Below are 20,671 nucleotides of genomic sequence, written 5' to 3'. Positions count from 1 at the left end.
GTCAACGATCGTTTTGCATGAAAAATTGAACGTTCTCGCATGAACAATAATTCACTCGAAATGTTGTTTATATCTCTTCCCGCAGTGAATAAACACGTTTTAAGCCCTCGAAGTGAGCATTTGGGCCTTTTTAAGTCACTTTTAACCATGAGCCAAATCTTGAGTTTTGGCTCCCTAGCAGCATGAAAATGACGATAAAGATGCTCATTTTATCTCCAAAAGTGATGATCCACCTCTGAGAGTCAAAATTAGTTGAAAGATGAAAATTTTCAAAACGGACCATTTTGGTCATTTCGGAGCAATTTCATCAGGTCGCGGGTCATCGATCGTTTTGCATGAAAATTGAACGTTCTTGCATGAACATTAATTTGCTCTAAATGTTGTTTATATCTCTTCCCGCAGTGAATAAACACGTTTTAAGCCCTCGAAGTGAGCATTTGGGTCCTTTTAATTCACTTTTAACCATGAGCCAAATCTTGAGTTTTGGCTCCTTAGAAGCATGAAAATGACGATAAAGATGCTCATTTTATCTCCAAAAGTGATGATCCACCTCTGAAAGTCAGAATTAGTTGAAAGATGGAAGGTTTTAAAACGGACCATTTTGGTCATCTCAGAGAAATTTCATCAGGTCGCGGGTCATCGATCGTTTTGCATGAAAAACTGAACGTTCTCGCATGAACAATAATTTACTCTAAATGTTGTTTATATCTCTTCCCGCAGTGAATAAACACGTTTTAAGCCCTCGAAGTGAGCATTTGGGCCTTTTTAAGTCACTTTTACCCATGAGCCAAATCTTGAATTTTGGCTCCCTAGAAGCATGAAATGACGATAAAGATGGTCATTTTATCTCCAAAAGTGATGATCCACCTCTGAGAGTCAAGATTAGTTGAAAGATGAACATTTTCAAAACGGACCATTTTGGTCATCTCAGAGCAATTTCATCAGGTCGCGGGTCAACGATCGTTTTGCATGAAAAATTGAACGTTCTCGCATGAACATTATTTTACTCTAAATGTTGTTTATATCTCTTCCCGCAGTGAATAAACACGTTTTAAGCCCTCGAAGTGAGCATTTGGGCCTTTTTAAGTCACTTTTAACCATGAGCCAAATCTTGAGTTTTGGCTCCCTAGAAGCATGAAAATGACGATAAAGATGCTCATTTTATCTCCAAAAGTGATGATCCACCACTGAGAGTCAAAATTAGTTGAAAGATGAAAATTTTCAAAACGGACCATTTTGGTCATCTCGGAGCAATTTCATCAGGTCGCGGGTCATCGATCGTTTTGCATGAAAAATTGAACGTTCTTGCATGAACATTAATTTACTCTAAATGTTGTTTATATCTCTTCCCGCAGTGAATAAACACGTTTTCAGCCCTCAAAGTGAGCATTTGGGCCTTTTTAAGTCACTTTTAACCATGAGCCAAATCTTGAGTTTTGGCTCCCTAGAAGTATGAAAATGACGATAAAGATGCTCATTTTATCTCCAAAAGTGACGATCCACCTCTGAGAGTCAAAATTAGTTGAAAGATGAACATTTTCGAAACGGACTATTTTGGTCATCTCAGAGCAATTTCATCAGGTCGCGGGTCATCGATCGTTTTGCATGAAAAATTGAACGTTCTGGCATGTACATTAATTTACTCTAAATGTTGTTTATATCTCTTCCCGCAGTGAATAAACACGTTTTAAGCCCTCGAAGTGAGCATTTGGGCCTTTTTAAGTCACTTTTAACCATGAGCCAAATCTTGAGTTTTGGCTCCCTAGAAGCATGAAAATGACGATAAAGATGCTCATTTTATCTCCAAAAGTGATGATCCACCTCTGAGAGTCAAAATTAGTTCAAAGATGAAAATTTTCAAAACGGACCATTTTGGTCATCTCGGAGCAATTTCATCAGGTCGCGGGTCATCGATCGTTTTGCATGAAAAATTGAACGTTCTTGCATGAACATTAATTTACTCTAAATGTTGTTTATATCTCTTCCCGCAGTGAATAAACACGTTTTAAGCCCTCGAAGTGAGCATTTGGGTCCTTTTAATTCACTTTTAACCATGAGCCAAATCTTGGGTTTTGGCTCCTTAGAAGCATGAAAATGACGATAAAGATGCTCATTTTATCTCCAAAAGTGATGATCCACCTCTGAAAGTCAGAATTAGTTGAAAGATGGAAGGTTTTAAAACGGACCATTTTGGTCATCTCAGAGCAATTTCATCAGGTCGCGGGTCATCGATCGTTTTGCATGAAAAATTGAACGTTCTCGCATGAACAATAATTTACTCTAAATGTTGTTTATATCTCTTCCCGCAGTGAATAAACACGTTTTAAGCCCTCGAAGTGAGCATTTGGGCCTTTTTAAGTCACTTTTAACCATGAGCCAAATCTTGAGTTTTGGCTCCCTAGAAGCATGAAAATGACGATAAAGATGCTCATTTTATATCCAAAAGTGATGATCCACCTCTGAGAGTCAAAATTAGTTGAAAGATGAACATTTTCAAAACGGACCATTTTGGTCATCTCGGAGCAATTTCATCAGGTCGCGGGTCATCGATTGTTTTGCATGAAAAATTGAACGTTCTTGCATGAACATTAATTTACTCTAAATGTTGTTTATATCTCTTCCCGCAGTGAATAAACACGTTTTAATCCCTCAAAGTGAGCATTTGGGCATTTTTAAGTCACTTTTAACCATGAGCCAAATCTTGAGTTTTGGCTCCCTAGAAGAATGAAAATGATGATAAAGATGCTCATTTTATATCCAAAAGTGATGATCCACCTCTGAGAGTCAAAATTAGTTGAAAGATGAACATTTTCAAAACGGACCATTTTGGTCATCTCGGAGCAATTTCATCAGGTCGCGTGTCATTGATCGTTTTGCATGAAAAATTGAACGTTCTTGCATGAACATTAATTTACTCTAAATGTTGTTTATATCTCTTCCCGCAGTGAATAAACACGTTTTAAGCCCTCGAAGTGAGCATTTGGGTCCTTTTAAGTCACTTTTAACCATGAGCCAAATCTTGAGTTTTGGCTCCCTAGAAGCATGAAAATGACGATAAAGATGCTCATTTTATATCCAAAAGTGATGATCCACCTCTGAGAGTCAAAATTAGTTGAAAGATGACAATTTTCAAAACGGACCATTTTGGTCATCTCGGAGCAATTTCATCAGGTCGCGGGTCATCGGTCGTTTTGCATGAAAAATTGAACGTTCTTGCATGAACATTAATTTACTCTAAATGTTGTTTATATCTCTTCCCGCAGTGAATAAACACGTTTTAAGCCCTCGAAGTGAGCATTTGGGTCCTTTTAATTCACTTTTAACCATGAGCCAAATCTTGAGTTTTGGCTCCTTAGAAGCATGAAAATGACGATAAAGATGCTCATTTTATCTCCAAAAGTGATGATCCACCTCTGAAAGTCAGAATTAGTTGAAAGATGGAAGGTTTTAAAACGGACCATTTTGGTCATCTCAGAGCAATTTCATCAGGTCGCGGGTCATCGATCGTTTTGCATGAAAAATTGAACGTTCTTGCATGAACATTAATTTACTCTAAATGTTGTTTATATCTCTTCCCGCAGTGAATAAACACGTTTTAAGCCCTCGAAGTGAGCATTTGGGTCCTTTTAAGTCACTTTTAACCATGAGCCAAATCTTGAGTTTTGGCTCCCTAGAAGCATGAAAATGACGATAAAGATGCTCATTTTATATCCAAAAGTGATGATCCACCTCTGAGAGTCAAAATTAGTTAAAAGATGAAAATTTTCAAAACGGACCATTTTGGTCATCTCGGAGCAATTTCATCAGGTCGCGGGTCATCGATCGTTTTGCATGAAAAATTGAACGTTCTCGCATGAACAATAATTTACTCTAAATGTTGTTTATATCTCTTCCCGCAGTGACTAAACACGTTTTAAGCCCTCGAAGTGAGCATTTGGGTCCTTTTAAGTCACTTTTACCCATGAGCCAAATCTTGAGTTTTGGCTCCCTAGAAGCATGAAAATGACGATAAAGATGCTCATTTTATCTCCAAAAGTGATGATCCACCTCTGAGAGTCAAAATTAGTTGAAAGATGACAATTTTCAAAACGGACCATTTTGGTCATCTCGGAGCAATTTCATCAGGTCGCGGGTCATCGATCGTTTTGCATGAAAAATTGAACGTTCTTGCATGAACATTAATTTACTCTAAATGTTGTTTATATCTCTTCCCGCAGTGAATAAACACGTTTTAAGCCCTCGAAGTGAGCATTTGGGTCCTTTTAATTCACTTTTAACCATGAGCCAAATCTTGAGTTTTGGCTCCTTAGAAGCATGAAAATGACGATAAAGATGCTCATTTTATCTCCAAAAGTGATGATCCACCTCTGAAAGTCAGAATTAGTTGAAAGATGGAAGGTTTTAAAACGGACCATTTTGGTCATCTCAGAGCAATTTCATCAGGTCGCGGGTCATCGATCGTTTTGCATGAAAAATTGAACGTTCTCGCATGAACATTAATTTACTCTAAATGTTGTTTATATCTCTTCCCGCAGTGAATAAACACGTTTTAAGCCCTCGAAGTGAGCATTTGGGCCTTTTTAAGTCACTTTTAACCATGAGCCAAATCTTGGGGCATATTACCAACAACTAGCGATAATTTTTGTCTCTAACTTGTTTAGAGACAAAAATTATCGCCGCACATCGGCGATTTTTATCGCAGATAAACCTTGCTATTAGCAAGGTTTATCGCAAATGCGATAAAAAACGGCCGCAATGCATGAATATCGCTGAAAAGTCAGCGATATTCATGCATTATCGAGCAAATGCTCTTAGCCATGTTATCCACCTCCCATTGGATAACATGGTGAAGAACTGCTCAGGGCAGGTGTTAGCTTTTGGAGATATTCGCGCTTAGCGCGAATATCTCCAAAAGTTGGTAATAGGAGATAGCGATGTTAGCGACTGTTTCCAGTCGCTAACATCTTGGCACGCCCACTTTGCATGTCATTAGTGATAAATATCACTGACATGCAAAGCGGGGCCCAAGATGGTCGCTATCTCCTATTAGCTGTCACTAACTGGTGTTAGCGACAGCTTGGTAATAGGGAGATAATTTTATCTCCGCTTTCTTGGCTTTTAAAGCCAAAAAAGCGGAGATAAACCCCTTGATAATATACCCCCTTGAGTTTTGGCTCCCTAGAAGCATGAAAATGACGATAAAGATGCTCATTTTATCTCCAAAAGTGATGATGCACCTCTGAGAGTCAAAATTAGTTGAAAGATGAAAATTATCAAAACGGACCATTTTGGTCATCTCGGAGCAATTTCATCAGGTCGCGGGTCATCGATCGTTTTGCATGAAAAATTGAATGTTCTCGCATGAACAATAATTTACTCTAAATGTTGTTTATATCTCTTCCCACAGTGAATAAACACGTTTTAAGCCCTCGAAGTGAGCATTTGGGTCCTTTTAAGTCACTTTTACCCAGGAGCCAAATCTTGAGTTTTGGCTCCCTAGAAGCATGAAAATGACTATAAAGATGCTCATTTTAGCTCCAAAAGTGATGATCCACCTCTGAGAGTAAAAATTAGTTGAAAGATGAACATTTTCAAAACGGACCATTTTGGTCATCTCAGAGCAATTTCATCAGGTCGCGGGTCAACGATCGTTTTGCATGAAAAATTGAACGTTCTCGCATGAACAATAATTCACTCTAAATGTTGTTTATATCTCTTCCCGCAGTGAATAAACACGTTTTAAGCCCTCGAAGTGAGCATTTGGGCCTTTTTAAGTCACTTTTAACCATGAGCCAAATCTTGAGTTTTGGCTCCCTAGCAGCATGAAAATGACGATAAAGATGCTCATTTTATCTCCAAAAGTGATGATCCACCTCTGAGAGTCAAAATTAGTTGAAAGATGAAAATTTTCAAAACGGACCATTTTGGTCATTTCGGAGCAATTTCATCAGGTCGCGGGTCATCGATCGTTTTGCATGAAAATTGAACGTTCTTGCATGAACATTAATTTGCTCTAAATGTTGTTTATATCTCTTCCCGCAGTGAATAAACACGTTTTAAGCCCTCGAAGTGAGCATTTGGGTCCTTTTAATTCACTTTTAACCATGAGCCAAATCTTGAGTTTTGGCTCCTTAGAAGCATGAAAATGACGATAAAGATGCTCATTTTATCTCCAAAAGTGATGATCCACCTCTGAAAGTCAGAATTAGTTGAAAGATGAAAGGTTTTAAAACGGACCATTTTGGTCATCTCAGAGCAATTTCATCAGGTCGCGGGTCATCGATCGTTTTGCATGAAAAACTGAACGTTCTCGCATGAACAATAATTTACTCTAAATGTTGTTTATATCTCTTCCCGCAGTGAATAAACACGTTTTAAGCCCTCGAAGTGAGCATTTGGGCCTTTTTAAGTCACTTTTACCCATGAGCCAAATCTTGAGTTTTGGCTCCCTAGAAGCATGAAAATGACGATAAAGATGCTCATTTTATATCCAAAAGTGATGATCCACCTCTGAGAGTCAAAATTAGTTAAAAGATGAAAATTTTCAAAACGGACCATTTTGGTCATCTCGGAGCAATTTCATCAGGTCGCGGGTCATCGATCGTTTTGCATGAAAAATTGAACGTTCTCGCATGAACAATAATTTACTCTAAATGTTGTTTATATCTCTTCCCGCAGTGACTAAACACGTTTTAAGCCCTCGAAGTGAGCATTTGGGTCCTTTTAAGTCACTTTTACCCATGAGCCAAATCTTGAGTTTTGGCTCCCTAGAAGCATGAAAATGACGATAAAGATGCTCATTTTATCTCCAAAAGTGATGATGCACCTCTGAGAGTCAAAATTAGTTGAAAGATGAAAATTATCAAAACGGACCATTTTGGTCATCTCGGAGCAATTTCATCAGGTCGCGGGTCATCGATCGTTTTGCATGAAAAATTGAATGTTCTCGCATGAACAATAATTTACTCTAAATGTTGTTTATATCTCTTCCCACAGTGAATAAACACGTTTTAAGCCCTCGAAGTGAGCATTTGGGTCCTTTTAAGTCACTTTTACCCAGGAGCCAAATCTTGAGTTTTGGCTCCCTAGAAGCATGAAAATGACTATAAAGATGCTCATTTTAGCTCCAAAAGTGATGATCCACCTCTGAGAGTAAAAATTAGTTGAAAGATGAACATTTTCAAAACGGACCATTTTGGTCATCTCAGAGCAATTTCATCAGGTCGCGGGTCAACGATCGTTTTGCATGAAAAATTGAACGTTCTCGCATGAACAATAATTCACTCTAAATGTTGTTTATATCTCTTCCCGCAGTGAATAAACACGTTTTAAGCCCTCGAAGTGAGCATTTGGGCCTTTTTAAGTCACTTTTAACCATGAGCCAAATCTTGAGTTTTGGCTCCCTAGCAGCATGAAAATGACGATAAAGATGCTCATTTTATCTCCAAAAGTGATGATCCACCTCTGAGAGTCAAAATTAGTTGAAAGATGAAAATTTTCAAAACGGACCATTTTGGTCATTTCGGAGCAATTTCATCAGGTCGCGGGTCATCGATCGTTTTGCATGAAAATTGAACGTTCTTGCATGAACATTAATTTGCTCTAAATGTTGTTTATATCTCTTCCCGCAGTGAATAAACACGTTTTAAGCCCTCGAAGTGAGCATTTGGGTCCTTTTAATTCACTTTTAACCATGAGCCAAATCTTGAGTTTTGGCTCCTTAGAAGCATGAAAATGACGATAAAGATGCTCATTTTATCTCCAAAAGTGATGATCCACCTCTGAAAGTCAGAATTAGTTGAAAGATGGAAGGTTTTAAAACGGACCATTTTGGTCATCTCAGAGCAATTTCATCAGGTCGCGGGTCATCGATCGTTTTGCATGAAAAACTGAACGTTCTCGCATGAACAATAATTTACTCTAAATGTTGTTTATATCTCTCTCCGCAGGGAATAAACACGTTTTAAGCCCTCGAAGTGAGCATTTGGGCCTTTTTAAGTCACTTTTACCCATGAGCCAAATCTTGAATTTTGGCTCCCTAGAAGCATGAAATGACGATAAAGATGCTCATTTTATCTCCAAAAGTGATGATCCACCTCTGAGAGTCAAGATTAGTTGAAAGATGAACATTTTCAAAACGGACCATTTTGGTAATCTCGGAGCAATTTCATCAGGTCGCGGGTCATCGATCGTTTTGCATGAAAAATTGAACGTTCTTGCATGAACATTAATTTACTCTAAATGTTGTTTATATCTCTTCCCGCAGTGAATAAACACGTTTTAATCCCTCAAAGTGAGCATTTGGGCCTTTTTAAGTCACTTTTAACCATGAGCCAAATCTTGAGTTTTGGCTCCCTAGAAGCATGAAAATGACGATAAAGATGCTCATTTTATATCCAAAAGTGATGATCCACCTCTGAGAGTCAAAATTAGTTGAAAGATGAAAATTTTCAAAACGGACCATTTTGGTCATCTCGGAGCAATTTCATCAGGTCGCGGGTCATCGATCGTTTTGCATGAAAAATTGAACGTTCTTGCATGAACAATAATTTACTCTAAATGTTGTTTATATCTCTTCCCACAGTGAATAAACACGTTTTAAGCCCTCGAAGTGAGCATTTGGGCCTTTTTAAGTCACTTTTAACCATGAGCCAAATCTTGAGTTTTGGCTCCCTAGAAGCATGAAAATGACTATAAAGATGCTCATTTTAGCTCCAAAAGTGATGATCCACCTCTGAGAGTAAAAATTAGTTGAAAGATGAACATTTTCAAAACGGACCATTTTGGTCATCTCAGAGCAATTTCATCAGGTCGCGGGTCAACGATCGTTTTGCATGAAAAATTGAACGTTCTCGCATGAACAATAATTCACTCTAAATGTTGTTTATATCTCTTCCCGCAGTGAATAAACACGTTTTAAGCCCTCGAAGTGAGCATTTGGGTCCTTTTAATTCACTTTTAACCATGAGCCAAATCTTGAGTTTTGGCTCCTTAGAAGCATGAAAATGACGATAAAGATGCTCATTTTATCTCCAAAAGTGATGATCCACCTCTGAAAGTCAGAATTAGTTGAAAGATGAAAGGTTTTAAAACGGACCATTTTGGTCATCTCAGAGCAATTTCATCAGGTCGCGGGTCATCGATCGTTTTGCATGAAAAACTGAACGTTCTCGCATGAACAATAATTTACTCTAAATGTTGTTTATATCTCTTCCCGCAGTGAATAAACACGTTTTAAGCCCTCGAAGTGAGCATTTGGGCCTTTTTAAGTCACTTTTACCCATGAGCCAAATCTTGAGTTTTGGCTCCCTAGAAGAATGAAAATGATGATAAAGATGCTCATTTTATATCCAAAAGTGATGATCCACCTCTGAGAGTCAAAATTAGTTGAAAGATGACAATTTTCAAAACGGACCATTTTGGTCATCTCGGAGCAATTTCATCAGGTCGCGGGTCATCGATCGTTTTGCATGAAAAATTGAACGTTCTTGCATGAACATTAATTTACTCTAAATGTTGTTTATATCTCTTCCCGCAGTAAATAAACACGTTTTAAGCCCTCGAAGTGAGCATTTGGGTCCTTTTAAGTCACTTTTAACCATGAGCCAAATCTTGAGTTTTGGCTCCCTAGAAGCATGAAAATGACGATAAAGATGCTCATTTTATATCCAAAAGTGATGATCCACCTCTGAGAGTCAAAATTAGTTAAAAGATGAAAATTTTCAAAACGGACCATTTTGGTCATCTCGGAGCAATTTCATCAGGTCGCGGGTCATCGATCGTTTTGCATGAAAAATTGAACGTTCTCGCATGAACAATAATTTACTCTAAATGTTGTTTATATCTCTTCCCGCAGTGACTAAACACGTTTTAAGCCCTCGAAGTGAGCATTTGGGTCCTTTTAAGTCACTTTTACCCATGAGCCAAATCTTGAGTTTTGGCTCCCTAGAAGCATGAAAATGAAGATAAAGATGCTCATTTTATCTCCAAAAGTGATGATCCACCTCTGAGAGTCAAAATTAGTTGAAAGATGACAATTTTCAAAACGGACCATTTTGGTCATCTCGGAGCAATTTCATCAGGTCGCGGGTCATCGATCGTTTTGCATGAAAAATTGAACGTTCTTGCATGAACATTAATTTACTCTAAATGTTGTTTATATCTCTTCCCGCAGTGAATAAACACGTTTTAAGCCCTCGAAGTGAGCATTTGGATCCTTTTAATTCACTTTTAACCATGAGCCAAATCTTGAGTTTTGGCTCCTTAGAAGCATGAAAATGACGATAAAGATGCTCATTTTATCTCCAAAAGTGATGATCCACCTCTGAAAGTCAGAATTAGTTGAAAGATGGAAGGTTTTAAAACGGACCATTTTGGTCATCTCAGAGCAATTTCATCAGGTCGCGGGTCATCGATCGTTTTGCATGAAAAATTGAACGTTCTCGCATGAACATTAATTTACTCTAAATGTTGTTTATATCTCTTCCCGCAGTGAATAAACACGTTTTAAGCCCTCGAAGTGAGCATTTGGGCCTTTTTAAGTCACTTTTAACCATGAGCCAAATCTTGAGTTTTGGCTCCCTAGAAGCATGAAAATGACGATAAAGATGCTCATTTTATCTCCAAAAGTGATGATGCACCTCTGAGAGTCAAAATTAGTTGAAAGATGAAAATTATCAAAACGGACCATTTTGGTCATCTCGGAGCAATTTCATCAGGTCGCGGGTCATCGATCGTTTTGCATGAAAAATTGAATGTTCTCGCATGAACAATAATTTACTCTAAATGTTGTTTATATCTCTTCCCACAGTGAATAAACACGTTTTAAGCCCTCGAAGTGAGCATTTGGGTCCTTTTAAGTCACTTTTACCCAGGAGCCAAATCTTGAGTTTTGGCTCCCTAGAAGCATGAAAATGACTATAAAGATGCTCATTTTAGCTCCAAAAGTGATGATCCACCTCTGAGAGTAAAAATTAGTTGAAAGATGAACATTTTCAAAACGGACCATTTTGGTCATCTCAGAGCAATTTCATCAGGTCGCGGGTCAACGATCGTTTTGCATGAAAAATTGAACATTCTCGCATGAACAATAATTCACTCTAAATGTTGTTTATATCTCTTCCCGCAGTGAATAAACACGTTTTAAGCCCTCGAAGTGAGCATTTGGGCCTTTTTAAGTCACTTTTAACCATGAGCCAAATCTTGAGTTTTGGCTCCCTAGCAGCATGAAAATGACGATAAAGATGCTCATTTTATCTCCAAAAGTGATGATCCACCTCTGAGAGTCAAAATTAGTTGAAAGATGAAAATTTTCAAAACGGACCATTTTGGTCATTTCGGAGCAATTTCATCAGGTCGCGGGTCATCGATCGTTTTGCATGAAAATTGAACGTTCTTGCATGAACATTAATTTGCTCTAAATGTTGTTTATATCTCTTCCCGCAGTGAATAAACACGTTTTAAGCCCTCGAAGTGAGCATTTGGGTCCTTTTAATTCACTTTTAACCATGAGCCAAATCTTGAGTTTTGGCTCCTTAGAAGCATGAAAATGACGATAAAGATGCTCATTTTATCTCCAAAAGTGATGATCCACCTCTGAAAGTCAGAATTAGTTGAAAGATGAAAGGTTTTAAAACGGACCATTTTGGTCATCTCAGAGCAATTTCATCAGGTCGCGGGTCATCGATCGTTTTGCATGAAAAACTGAACGTTCTCGCATGAACAATAATTTACTCTAAATGTTGTTTATATCTCTTCCCGCAGTGAATAAACACGTTTTAAGCCCTCGAAGTGAGCATTTGGGCCTTTTTAAGTCACTTTTACCCATGAGCCAAATCTTGAGTTTTGGCTCCCTAGAAGCATGAAAATGACGATAAAGATGCTCATTTTATATCCAAAAGTGATGATCCACCTCTGAGAGTCAAAATTAGTTAAAAGATGAAAATTTTCAAAACGGACCATTTTGGTCATCTCGGAGCAATTTCATCAGGTCGCGGGTCATCGATCGTTTTGCATGAAAAATTGAACGTTCTCGCATGAACAATAATTTACTCTAAATGTTGTTTATATCTCTTCCCGCAGTGACTAAACACGTTTTAAGCCCTCGAAGTGAGCATTTGGGTCCTTTTAAGTCACTTTTACCCATGAGCCAAATCTTGAGTTTTGGCTCCCTAGAAGCATGAAAATGACGATAAAGATGCTCATTTTATCTCCAAAAGTGATGATGCACCTCTGAGAGTCAAAATTAGTTGAAAGATGAAAATTATCAAAACGGACCATTTTGGTCATCTCGGAGCAATTTCATCAGGTCGCGGGTCATCGATCGTTTTGCATGAAAAATTGAATGTTCTCGCATGAACAATAATTTACTCTAAATGTTGTTTATATCTCTTCCCACAGTGAATAAACACGTTTTAAGCCCTCGAAGTGAGCATTTGGGTCCTTTTAAGTCACTTTTACCCAGGAGCCAAATCTTGAGTTTTGGCTCCCTAGAAGCATGAAAATGACTATAAAGATGCTCATTTTAGCTCCAAAAGTGATGATCCACCTCTGAGAGTAAAAATTAGTTGAAAGATGAACATTTTCAAAACGGACCATTTTGGTCATCTCAGAGCAATTTCATCAGGTCGCGGGTCAACGATCGTTTTGCATGAAAAATTGAACGTTCTCGCATGAACAATAATTCACTCTAAATGTTGTTTATATCTCTTCCCGCAGTGAATAAACACGTTTTAAGCCCTCGAAGTGAGCATTTGGGCCTTTTTAAGTCACTTTTAACCATGAGCCAAATCTTGAGTTTTGGCTCCCTAGCAGCATGAAAATGACGATAAAGATGCTCATTTTATCTCCAAAAGTGATGATCCACCTCTGAGAGTCAAAATTAGTTGAAAGATGAAAATTTTCAAAACGGACCATTTTGGTCATTTCGGAGCAATTTCATCAGGTCGCGGGTCATCGATCGTTTTGCATGAAAATTGAACGTTCTTGCATGAACATTAATTTGCTCTAAATGTTGTTTATATCTCTTCCCGCAGTGAATAAACACGTTTTAAGCCCTCGAAGTGAGCATTTGGGTCCTTTTAATTCACTTTTAACCATGAGCCAAATCTTGAGTTTTGGCTCCTTAGAAGCATGAAAATGACGATAAAGATGCTCATTTTATCTCCAAAAGTGATGATCCACCTCTGAAAGTCAGAATTAGTTGAAAGATGGAAGGTTTTAAAACGGACCATTTTGGTCATCTCAGAGCAATTTCATCAGGTCGCGGGTCATCGATCGTTTTGCATGAAAAACTGAACGTTCTCGCATGAACAATAATTTACTCTAAATGTTGTTTATATCTCTCTCCGCAGGGAATAAACACGTTTTAAGCCCTCGAAGTGAGCATTTGGGCCTTTTTAAGTCACTTTTACCCATGAGCCAAATCTTGAATTTTGGCTCCCTAGAAGCATGAAATGACGATAAAGATGCTCATTTTATCTCCAAAAGTGATGATCCACCTCTGAGAGTCAAGATTAGTTGAAAGATGAACATTTTCAAAACGGACCATTTTGGTAATCTCGGAGCAATTTCATCAGGTCGCGGGTCATCGATCGTTTTGCATGAAAAATTGAACGTTCTTGCATGAACATTAATTTACTCTAAATGTTGTTTATATCTCTTCCCGCAGTGAATAAACACGTTTTAATCCCTCAAAGTGAGCATTTGGGCCTTTTTAAGTCACTTTTAACCATGAGCCAAATCTTGAGTTTTGGCTCCCTAGAAGCATGAAAATGACGATAAAGATGCTCATTTTATATCCAAAAGTGATGATCCACCTCTGAGAGTCAAAATTAGTTGAAAGATGAAAATTTTCAAAACGGACCATTTTGGTCATCTCGGAGCAATTTCATCAGGTCGCGGGTCATCGATCGTTTTGCATGAAAAATTGAACGTTCTTGCATGAACAATAATTTACTCTAAATGTTGTTTATATCTCTTCCCACAGTGAATAAACACGTTTTAAGCCCTCGAAGTGAGCATTTGGGCCTTTTTAAGTCACTTTTAACCATGAGCCAAATCTTGAGTTTTGGCTCCCTAGAAGCATGAAAATGACTATAAAGATGCTCATTTTAGCTCCAAAAGTGATGATCCACCTCTGAGAGTAAAAATTAGTTGAAAGATGAACATTTTCAAAACGGACCATTTTGGTCATCTCAGAGCAATTTCATCAGGTCGCGGGTCAACGATCGTTTTGCATGAAAAATTGAACGTTCTCGCATGAACAATAATTCACTCTAAATGTTGTTTATATCTCTTCCCGCAGTGAATAAACACGTTTTAAGCCCTCGAAGTGAGCATTTGGGTCCTTTTAATTCACTTTTAACCATGAGCCAAATCTTGAGTTTTGGCTCCTTAGAAGCATGAAAATGACGATAAAGATGCTCATTTTATCTCCAAAAGTGATGATCCACCTCTGAAAGTCAGAATTAGTTGAAAGATGAAAGGTTTTAAAACGGACCATTTTGGTCATCTCAGAGCAATTTCATCAGGTCGCGGGTCATCGATCGTTTTGCATGAAAAACTGAACGTTCTCGCATGAACAATAATTTACTCTAAATGTTGTTTATATCTCTTCCCGCAGTGAATAAACACGTTTTAAGCCCTCGAAGTGAGCATTTGGGCCTTTTTAAGTCACTTTTACCCATGAGCCAAATCTTGAGTTTTGGCTCCCTAGAAGAATGAAAATGATGATAAAGATGCTCATTTTATATCCAAAAGTGATGATCCACCTCTGAGAGTCAAAATTAGTTGAAAGATGACAATTTTCAAAACGGACCATTTTGGTCATCTCGGAGCAATTTCATCAGGTCGCGGGTCATCGATCGTTTTGCATGAAAAATTGAACGTTCTTGCATGAACATTAATTTACTCTAAATGTTGTTTATATCTCTTCCCGCAGTAAATAAACACGTTTTAAGCCCTCGAAGTGAGCATTTGGGTCCTTTTAAGTCACTTTTAACCATGAGCCAAATCTTGAGTTTTGGCTCCCTAGAAGCATGAAAATGACGATAAAGATGCTCATTTTATATCCAAAAGTGATGATCCACCTCTGAGAGTCAAAATTAGTTAAAAGATGAAAATTTTCAAAACGGACCATTTTGGTCATCTCGGAGCAATTTCATCAGGTCGCGGGTCATCGATCGTTTTGCATGAAAAATTGAACGTTCTCGCATGAACAATAATTTACTCTAAATGTTGTTTATATCTCTTCCCGCAGTGACTAAACACGTTTTAAGCCCTCGAAGTGAGCATTTGGGTCCTTTTAAGTCACTTTTACCCATGAGCCAAATCTTGAGTTTTGGCTCCCTAGAAGCATGAAAATGAAGATAAAGATGCTCATTTTATCTCCAAAAGTGATGATCCACCTCTGAGAGTCAAAATTAGTTGAAAGATGACAATTTTCAAAACGGACCATTTTGGTCATCTCGGAGCAATTTCATCAGGTCGCGGGTCATCGATCGTTTTGCATGAAAAATTGAACGTTCTTGCATGAACATTAATTTACTCTAAATGTTGTTTATATCTCTTCCCGCAGTGAATAAACACGTTTTAAGCCCTCGAAGTGAGCATTTGGGTCCTTTTAATTCACTTTTAACCATGAGCCAAATCTTGAGTTTTGGCTCCTTAGAAGCATGAAAATGACGATAAAGATGCTCATTTTATCTCCAAAAGTGATGATCCACCTCTGAAAGTCAGAATTAGTTGAAAGATGGAAGGTTTTAAAACGGACCATTTTGGTCATCTCAGAGCAATTTCATCAGGTCGCGGGTCATCGATCGTTTTGCATGAAAAATTGAACGTTCTCGCATGAACATTAATTTACTCTAAATGTTGTTTATATCTCTTCCCGCAGTGAATAAACACGTTTTAAGCCCTCGAAGTGAGCATTTGGGCCTTTTTAAGTCACTTTTAACCATGAGCCAAATCTTGAGTTTTGGCTCCCTAGAAGCATGAAAATGACGATAAAGATGCTCATTTTATCTCCAAAAGTGATGATGCACCTCTGAGAGTCAAAATTAGTTGAAAGATGAAAATTATCAAAACGGACCATTTTGGTCATCTCGGAGCAATTTCATCAGGTCGCGGGTCATCGATCGTTTTGCATGAAAAATTGAATGTTCTCGCATGAACAATAATTTACTCTAAATGTTGTTTATATCTCTTCCCACAGTGAATAAACACGTTTTAAGCCCTCGAAGTGAGCATTTGGGTCCTTTTAAGTCACTTTTACCCAGGAGCCAAATCTTGAGTTTTGGCTCCCTAGAAGCATGAAAATGACTATAAAGATGCTCATTTTAGCTCCAAAAGTGATGATCCACCTCTGAGAGTAAAAATTAGTTGAAAGATGAACATTTTCAAAACGGACCATTTTGGTCATCTCAGAGCAATTTCATCAGGTCGCGGGTCAACGATCGTTTTGCATGAAAAATTGAACATTCTCGCATGAACAATAATTCACTCTAAATGTTGTTTATATCTCTTCCCGCAGTGAATAAACACGTTTTAAGCCCTCGAAGTGAGCATTTGGGCCTTTTTAAGTCACTTTTAACCATGAGCCAAATCTTGAGTTTTGGCTCCCTAGCAGCATGAAAATGACGATAAAGATGCTCATTTTATCTCCAAAAGTGATGATCCACCTCTGAGAGTCAAAATTAGTTGAAAGATGAAAATTTTCAAAACGGACCATTTTGGTCATTTCGGAGCAATTTCATCAGGTCGCGGGTCATCGATCGTTTTGCATGAAAATTGAACGTTCTTGCATGAACATTAATTTGCTCTAAATGTTGTTTATATCTCTTCCCGCAGTGAATAAACACGTTTTAAGCCCTCGAAGTGAGCATTTGGGTCCTTTTAATTCACTTTTAACCATGAGCCAAATCTTGAGTTTTGGCTCCTTAGAAGCATGAAAATGACGATAAAGATGCTCATTTTATCTCCAAAAGTGATGATCCACCTCTGAAAGTCAGAATTAGTTGAAAGATGAAAGGTTTTAAAACGGACCATTTTGGTCATCTCAGAGCAATTTCATCAGGTCGCGGGTCATCGATCTTTTTGCATGAAAAACTGAACGTTCTCGCATGAACAATAATTTACTCTAAATGTTGTTTATATCTCTTCCCGCAGTGAATAAACACGTTTTAAGCCCTCGAAGTGAGCATTTGGGCCTTTTTAAGTCACTTTTACCCATGAGCCAAATCTTGAGTTTTGGCTCCCTAGAAGCATGAAAATGACGATAAAGATGCTCATTTTATATCCAAAAGTGATGATCCACCTCTGAGAGTCAAAATTAGTTAAAAGATGAAAATTTTCAAAACGGACCATTTTGGTCATCTCGGAGCAATTTCATCAGGTCGCGGGTCATCGATCGTTTTGCATGAAAAATTGAACGTTCTCGCATGAACAATAATTTACTCTAAATGTTGTTTATATCTCTTCCCGCAGTGACTAAACACGTTTTAAGCCCTCGAAGTGAGCATTTGGGTCCTTTTAAGTCACTTTTACCCATGAGCCAAATCTTGAGTTTTGGCTCCCTAGAAGCATGAAAATGACGATAAAGATGCTCATTTTATCTCCAAAAGTGATGATGCACCTCTGAGAGTCAAAATTAGTTGAAAGATGAAAATTATCAAAACGGACCATTTTGGTCATCTCGGAGCAATTTCATCAGGTCGCGGGTCATCGATCGTTTTGCATGAAAAATTGAATGTTCTCGCATGAACAATAATTTACTCTAAATGTTGTTTATATCTCTTCCCACAGTGAATAAACACGTTTTAAGCCCTCGAAGTGAGCATTTGGGTCCTTTTAAGTCACTTTTACCCAGGAGCCAAATCTTGAGTTTTGGCTCCCTAGAAGCATGAAAATGACTATAAAGATGCTCATTTTAGCTCCAAAAGTGATGATCCACCTCTGAGAGTAAAAATTAGTTGAAAGATGAACATTTTCAAAACGGACCATTTTGGTCATCTCAGAGCAATTTCATCAGGTCGCGGGTCAACGATCGTTTTGCATGAAAAATTGAACGTTCTCGCATGAACAATAATTCACTCTAAATGTTGTTTATATCTCTTCCCGCAGTGAATAAACACGTTTTAAGCCCTCGAAGTGAGCATTTGGGCCTTTTTAAGTCACTTTTAACCATGAGCCAAATCTTGAGTTTTGGCTCCCTAGCAGCATGAAAATGACGATAAAGATGCTCATTTTATCTCCAAAAGTGATGATCCACCTCTGAGAGTCAAAATTAGTTGAAAGATGAAAATTTTCAAAACGGACCATTTTGGTCATTTCGGAGCAATTTCATCAGGTCGCGGGTCATCGATCGTTTTGCATGAAAATTGAACGTTCTTGCATGAACATTAATTTGCTCTAAATGTTGTTTATATCTCTTCCCGCAGTGAATAAACACGTTTTAAGCCCTCGAAGTGAGCATTTGGGTCCTTTTAATTCACTTTTAACCATGAGCCAAATCTTGAGTTTTGGCTCCTTAGAAGCATGAAATGACGATAAAGATGCTCATTTTATATCCAAAAGTGATGATCCACCTCTGAGAGTCAAAATTACTTGAAAGATGTACATTTTCAAAACGGACCATTTTGGTCATCTCGGAGCAATTTCATCAGGTCGCGGGTCATCGATCGTTTTGCATGAAAAATTGAACGTTCTTGCATGAACATTAATTTACTCTAAATGTTGTTTATATCTCTTCCCGCAGTGAATAAACACGTTTTAAGCCCTCGAAGTGAGCATTTGGGTCCTTTTAAGTCACTTTTAACCATGATCCAAATCTTGAGTTTTGGCTCCCTAGAAGCATGAAAATGACGATAAAGATGCTCATTTTATATCCAAAAGTGATGATCCACCTCTGAGAGTCAAAATTAGTTGAAAGATGAAAATTTTCAAAACGGACCATTTTGGTCATCTCGGAGCAATTTCATCAGGTCGCGGGTCATCGATCGTTTTGCATGAAAAATTGAACGTTCTTGCATGAACAATAATTTACTCTAAATGTTGTTTATATCTCTTCCCGCAGTGACTAAACACGTTTTAAGCCATCGAAGTGAGCATTTGGGCCTTTTTAAGTCACTTTTAACCATGAGCCAAATCTTGAGTTTTGGCTCCCTAGAAGCATGAAAATGACGATAAAGATGCTCATTTTATCTCCAAAAGTGATGATCCACCTCTGAGATTCAAAATTAGTTGAAAGATGAAAATTTTCAAAACTGACCATTTTGGTCATCTCGGAGCAATTTCATCAGGTCGCGGGTCATCGATCGTTTTGCATGAAAAATTGAATGTTCCCGCATGAACAATAAATTACTCTAAATGTTGTTTATATCTCTTCCCACAGTGAATAAACACGTTTTAAGCCCTCGAAGTGAGCATTTGGGTGCTTTTAAGTCACTTTTACCCATGAGCCAAATCTTGAGTTTTGGCTCCCTAGAAGCATGAAAATGACTATAAAGATGCTCATTTTATATCCAAAAGTGATGATCCACCTCTGAGATTCAAAATTAGTTGAAAGATGAAAATTTTCAAAACGGACCATTTTGGTCATCTCGGAGCAATTTCATCAGGTCGCGGGTCATCGATCGTTTTGCATGAAAAATTGAACGTTCTTGCATGAACATTAATTTACTCTAAATGTTGTTTATATCTCTTCCCGCAGTGAATAAACACGTTTTAAGCCCTCGAAGTGAGCATTTGGGTCCTTTTAAGTCACTTTTAACCATGAGCCAAATCTTGAGTTTTGGCTCCCTAGAAGCATGAAAATGACGATAAAGATGCTCATTTTATATCCAAAAGTGATGATCCACCTCTGAGAGTCAAAATTAGTTGAAAGATGAAAATTTTCAAAACGGACCATTTTGGTCATCTCGGAGCAATTTCATCAGGTCGCGGGTCATCGATCGTTTTGCATGAAAAATTGAACGTTCTCGCATGAACAATAATTTACTCTAAATGTTGTTTATATCTCTTCCCGCAGTGACTAAACACGTTTTAAGCCCTCGAAGTGAGCATTTGGGTCATTTTAATTCACTTTTAACCATGAGCCAAATCTTGAGTTTTGGCTCCTTAGAAGCATGAAAATGACGATAAAGATGCTCATTTTATCTCCAAAAGTGATGATCCACCTCTGAAAGTCAGAATTAGTTGAAAGATGGAAGGTTTTAAAACGGACCATTTTGGTCATCTCAGAGCAATTTCATCAGGTCGCGGGTCATCGATCGTTTTGCATGAAAAATTGAACGTTCTCGCATGAACAATAATTTACTCTAAATGTTGTTTATATCTCTTCCCGTAGTGAATAAACACGTTTTAAGCCCTCGAAGTGAGCATTTGGGCCTTTTTAAGTCACTTTTAACCATGAGCCAAATCTTGAATTTTGGCTCCCTAGAAGCATGAAATGACGATAAAGATGCTCATTTTATCTCCAAAAGTGATGATCCACCTCTGAGAGTCAAGATTAGTTGAAAGATGAAAATTTTCAAAACGGACCATTTTGGTCATCTCGGAGCAATTTCATCAGGTCGCGGGTCATCGATCGTTTTGCATGAAAAATTGAACGTTCTTGCATGAACATTAATTTACTCTAAATGTTGTTTATATCTCTTCCCACAGTGAATAAACA

This window comes from Lissotriton helveticus, chromosome 2_1 (genome assembly GCF_964261635.1).
Source record: "Lissotriton helveticus chromosome 2_1, aLisHel1.1, whole genome shotgun sequence".
NCBI lineage: Eukaryota > Metazoa > Chordata > Amphibia > Caudata > Salamandridae > Lissotriton > Lissotriton helveticus.
This window is presented reverse-complemented; position numbering follows the sequence as displayed.